At 54.9% G+C, this 6019-nt stretch overlaps 1 pseudogene; it reads left to right on the forward strand.

The window, feature by feature from the left end:
- The first annotated feature begins 5946 nt into the window (after positions 1-5946).
- LOC125089348 (uncharacterized) lies at positions 5947-6019 on the forward strand (annotated as a pseudogene).

Genomic DNA, 6019 nt, shown 5'->3' on the forward strand with positions numbered 1-6019 from the left:
CCCTGTGCTGTCCCGATCTCCCCGCAGCTGGACTCATTACTCACTGCTCCCTAGGTCTGAACCACCCAGGCCTCTCCGTTCCTGGACCACTCCCTTTCCTGAAGGGGTTTCTTCGGGGCTGACCCCTGCTGGGACCTCCATGCTCTCTCTTTGCCAAGGACCACTCCCCTGGGTCACTCAGACTCCTGTCTTACCCCGGCTCCTCACCCAATGGCTATCAGACCAACTTGATGAGACCAGCAGTTCCCCTTTCCCCATTCCGTAGTCCCCTGACCCCAGCTCTGTCCTGCAGCTCTTGAATTCCTAAACGTTGCTCAGACAGTAACTGGATATCAGCCCTCCCCAAAAAGGAGTAGCCTGCTGGCCAGTGTCACCCCATGCACATGTCCTTGAGCCCTGGCCCAGTCACCTGTCATACTTAGGGCTTTGTCCAATCTGCCCAGTTAAGTGCCTTCTCTGAGCGCTCGGGCTTCCAGGCTCACAGAGTGGTCCTCCCGAAGGGGAGCACCGACTGTACCCCTCACCAGCACACCAAGACTCTAGTGTCCCCCACTGCTTATGGGACAGAGGCCAAGTTCCTCTGTGCGGTCTGTGTGGCCTTTCCCACTACTGTCCAGGCTCCCACGGGCAGCAACTTTCAGCCAGAGGAGGCCTGGGTTCTAGCCCTGTTGCTTTCTCTGCGATCAGGCCTTCCTGGGTTCCCAGCCCTACACCTGCTTTGGTCCCCCTGACCCTCTATCCTGGCCCAAGGGTGGAAGTTGCCACAGCCCAAAGCAAGCACAAGTCTGTTTGGCCTCATTTGGTACAGGCCTGACATGATTTGGCAAATTGAGCCAACCTGGTTGGGAGAGGGAAGGAGGGCAAGGCCAACCTTTGCCCGATGCACTCACCTCTCCTGAACCAGCAGAAGTTTGCACAGAGAGGTCATCGGAGTCCCTGTGTCCATGTGCCCCAGCAGGGCACCAGCACACACACGGGGCAATAGTTCACGTGGGTGCTCTCCCTGGTCCCCGCCCCATACTGACCCCTGTCACACACACAAGCCTGACTTCCTGGCTGGCACCCAAGATCCTGTACTGGGGGCTTTCTTCCCCCAGAAGACCCCAGGCCTGGCCCAGGAGAGCCTGGAAGCTCCAGGCCTCCACCATGATGGTGCCGTAAACCATGACTCCCTGATCCTCAGGTGGGATGGCCCCAAGGCCAGTTCTGTGTCATATCTAAGAGCACTCCAGTGTGACTGGGCCCCTGTCACCCAGAGCAGTCACTTGCTTCATAACACACCCTTCACTGGCTACTTTTCCTTCTGTTTCACTTTCCTTCTCCCTACGCTGTTTCCCAGAATCACCTCCCAAATAAATGAGTTACCCCTGAATCTGTCCTCAGGGTCAGTTTCTGGAAGAATCTACAATGAAATACGCAGGCGCACACACACGGCCAGCCACACCCAGACGTGCACACACACAGACACACGCACACACCCTCAGTCACAATGCAGACAAACACACACACAGCTATGCACACACCTGTGTCCAGTGCGCTAGAGAGGGGACTAGACTCAACTGACAAGACCTTCCCTCTGGGAGCCATGGAAGTGGAGAATCTGGCCTGAGGGAGTCCGAGCTGCCTGAGTCCTGTGGGGGCCTGAGGGAAAGCAGCTGTTTGTTCGTTCTGCTCATGGAAGATAAGGGCATTTGAACCAAGGGTAGAGGGTAGGAGTTGCCCTGAGGGGCTGTACAGGCAGAGGGAACAATGTAGACCCAACACAAGGCTGGGGAGGGTCTGGCCCCTGAGGTGGGGTGGGGTGTGAGGCGAGCCTGGAGCAGGGGAGGGCGGAGACACTGTGGGGAGCCTAGCTTTATTCTGAGGGCGGGAAGCCGTGGAAGGGTTTTATGTGTGGGAGCATAGGGCCAGCCCCAGGGAATACAGACAAGTGTAATCATCCCGCATCTTCGCCAAACCCCTTCTCACCCTGCCACAAGGAATAGAAGACAAGCCCCATCCTCTCTGGAACTCAGTATCTCCCCTGCACGGGATGGCTGCTCTGGCCCTGAGCACGTGACTGACCCGTGGGGGGTGAACCTACCCAGAACCCGAGGATGACTCACCACAGGAGGCCTTTGTCCCCTGGGTGGACCTCTGGGCTCCTGGCCGCAGTGGTGGGAGTGGCTGGCCCTCCCGTTACATGGTCAACTAGGCAGTGGAGGTGAGTCCTCACCAGTCAGGCCGGTCCCTGCCCACCTCAGCCTGGAGGAGCTGTGGATCTCTTCCAACCCAGCCCTACTTCTTCTGGGGCCTGCGATGCCATTTCTCTGTGGAAGACCTGCTTGTTCTTCAAGTCCGCTTTCCCACCCGCCTCCTCCTGGAAGCGCCCATCTTGTCAATAGAGGGACACCCCAGGGCTGAGCTGGAACCCCTGGGAGGATACTCATGGACCTTAGCCTGCTTTATGGTTCCTTCCCTCTCTGAGTCCTCTGAGGAGCCAGGCACAAGGGCTATTATACGCCTGACTCTGCATAATGTGGTGATGCCAGAAGAGGGCTAGGCACGCAGCAGGCACTTGACAGATGCTTGTAGAATTGAGTTGCCTGCTTCCCAACCCAATAGAAAGTCCCTCCATGAGTCCGAGCATCACTGGGGGCCTTGAAAGGATTTGCTGGTGAATCACTCAGGCCCAAATGACCCCAAGGACTGAACTGTCAAAGTCTGGGTGACATTTCCCTCTGTCAGGCCAGGGATGAGTGTCCAGCACCCCCTGTGACCAGCAGGGGTGGGGTTCCTGCTCTCCTGGAGCTCATAAACCAGGGGGAGATGCATGAGAAAGCAATGGCACACAAGCCCGAGGGGGATGGAAGCAGGAGAGAGTCAGAAGGCATGTTTCTGAGGAATTACTGTTCAGGTGGAGGCCTGAGGGTCCAGGCCTGAGACAGGCATGATTTCGGGGAAGGGAGGTCGAGCAGAGGGAACAGCCAGTGCAAAGCCCCAGGAGGGTCTGAGCTTGGAGTCTGGGAAGCCACTGTGGCATGACGAGGAGGGGGAGACCAAGGAGGCCTGCCTAGGCATGCCCCCAGCCCGTTGCCTCGGGGAGTCCGCCCAACCACATACCCCGCTGAGACCAGAAGGGCTTTAGAAGTCCCCTATGGATGTCCTTACTGGACAATGGGGAAACTGAGGTCCGAGATGGGACCACAGAGCAAGTTAGGGTCAGAGTTGAGACTTGGTTAGTCTTGGGTCCCTGGCCAGAGCATCGGAGATGAGTGAGAGCTCCCCTGGAGGACAGGGCTGTCCAGGCCCCCACTGTGCCCAGGGCTTCTTGGTAAGGTACCAGGACCATCACAGAAGAATTACCCAGACCCATGGAGTCAGGCTCTGTAGCTGGCCTAGGAATAGGCATCTAAACCAGCTGCACCCTGGATTCTGGAAACCCTGAGTCCTAGGCCCCAGGAGCAGGCTCACCTCCTTGGATGACCTGCTGAGAGAAGCTTCTACAGCCCACCTCTCACACTGATGGGTGGTGGAGGGGGACAGGAAACCGCAGGGCACACTGGGACTTAGTCCTGAGTCTCAGCGTGACTTGGTGTCAACTGGTCCATCCTCAAAATATTAATTTTATATTAAAAGGACATTAAAAGAGAAGTAGACAGGGGCGCCTGGGTGGCTCAGTGGGTTAAAGCCTCTGCCTTCGGCTCAGGTCATGATCCCAGGGTCCTGGGATCGAGCCCCACATCTGGCTCTCTGCTCAGTGGAAAGCCTGCTTCCCCCTCTCTCTCTGCCTGCTTCTCTGCCTACTTGTGATCCCTCTTTCTGTCAAATAAATAAATAAAATCTTAAAAAAAAAAAAAAAAGAGAAGTAGACACTAAACTTACTTGCCCATTTATGATAAAACACAACAAAGGACTTTCTAATGTGGGGTTGGCCACTCTGGGACACTTTGGGTCCCCATTTCTGCTGTTGGGGATCAAAGTCTTTTTTTTTTTTTGCCCCCCCCCCCCCCCGAGAGGGAGTGAGGGAGGGGCAGAGAGAGAGGGAGAGAGAGACTCTCAAGTGGACTCACACCCAGCACCAAGCCTGACGCGGGGTTTGATCTCACAACCCTGAGATCCTGACCTGAGCTGAAATCAAGTCAGACACAACCGATGGAGCCACCCAGGCGCCCTGGGAGTGAAAGTCCCGAGGCCCTTTTTAGTTCATCTGAGATCTGAACTATTTCAGCATTCTTAGTTCTCCGGTTCTAATCCTCGCTTCCCACTTACTCTGTACCTCAGTTTCTCCACCAGTAAAATGGGCAAATGCTGTATCGCTCCTGGGGTTGGGGCTAAGACTTCATGTGACATGTGGTGTGGAGTGACTCTGTGGTAAATTAAAGTTGTCAGTTGCTTTCTTGGTCACCCCTTCCCTTGCACCACAATTCAGGATCCCCTGGAGGAGGGAAATCCAATTATCCTCTGATTCTTAGGAGTCTGGCCCCATCTTCTCACTCCAAATGCTCTGGGGTTAGCCAGCAAAGTCCTGCTATGGGGCGTGAGGGGGCTGTGGCTTGCATCTTACTGTCTTGGTCCACATCCCGAGGGTTGGGCTGGTGTCTCCCACCACCCTGCCGGATTTTCCCTCTTCTCCCCCGCAGCTGGGCAGTGGGGCATGGGGACAAAGAGTTACCTTGGCTACTGCGGACTGAGTCTATGTTCCTCACGGCCAGAAGACTGAAGTTTAAGAGGCTCAGTGACTTGCCTAAGACCTTGGAGCCAATTCGCAGCCTAAGGCTGTGCTGTCCAGTACCGCGGCCACTAGGTAATACGCCTGTTACATTTAAATTAATGAAAATTAAATACAATTAAAAATTCAGTTGTGTAGGCCCAGGAGCCACATTTCAAGGGTTCGATAGTCACATGTAACCAAGGGCTACTGTATTTGATAGTGTAGTTAGAGAACATTCCCATCATCATAGAAAATTCTCTCATTCTCTCTGGTTTAGGGCAGTCTTGGCCCAAGGATTCACCTGGGGAGCTCTTAGACACCAGTGCTGGGTCCACCTGCAGAGCTTCTAAATAGCAGCAGGGGCTGAATATTGTTGCTCGGGAGCCCTGTCCAAATTATCTACCAGGAAGGTTCTCAGGTTTAAGTTCAGACCTTTTATGGCATTTGCCACCCACCCCAGTCCCCCTTTAGAGAGCCAAGACTAGCGGGCCTCAGCTTTGTGGGATTTGTTCTATCCCAGCTGAGCTTTTTTGGCCCCTTCTCTTTTTCCTGGACAATGCGAAACCATCCCCCAAGGGGTTGCTTGGGGTTATGGGAGGGAGGACACTGGTCACGCTCATGGGATGTGGGTAGAAAGACTCAGCACACAGAGGCTTCCCCATCTGACTTGAGTGGATGACATGGTGTGGCCACCAACCAGCTCTGTTTCTTCACACCTCCTGGAAACTGGTCTCAGGTTCATTGACATCACTGCCCCCCAGGAATTGCCATAGCAGCTCTAGACATGCTGTTCACTGTTTGCAATATGGAAGGACAGGCTCAAGGTGGACGTTCACCCAAAGGGACGCCCCAGTGTGGGCTTCTTACCAGAGTGGCCAGTGCTGTTGGATGGAGGAGGAGGGCTGAGGAAGGATAAAGGCTTGGGCTTAGACTCCTCCCTGCTTGGGGTTCAGCCTGGTCGTTAGAGAAGTTTGGCCAGCAGGAGCAGGCACACTATTTCCACAGCGGGTATGACGGAGGCCCAGAATTGCTATGGGATTTCCCTCCTACAGACATCACTCCCACAAGAGGAAGTCCTGACATCATATCCTCATCTGTGAGAGGGCTCTTTTGGCTCCTCTCAGCCCTGGGAGGGGACATGTGGTCAGCCCCTTGACCCACTGAGCCCAATCCCCACGATTCTTGATAATGTGTGTGTGACCTTGTAGTCTAGCCTTACTTCTGAGGCCACCTGCTTTATCCCTGCTTTCCTCATCGCTTCTCGGCCTTTTGGCTAAGATCAAGTGTAGTATCCCTGCTTTCCTGATACTCCGCATTCAACCCTGC

This window comes from Lutra lutra, chromosome 1 (genome assembly GCF_902655055.1).
Source record: "Lutra lutra chromosome 1, mLutLut1.2, whole genome shotgun sequence".
Taxonomy (NCBI): domain Eukaryota; kingdom Metazoa; phylum Chordata; class Mammalia; order Carnivora; family Mustelidae; genus Lutra; species Lutra lutra.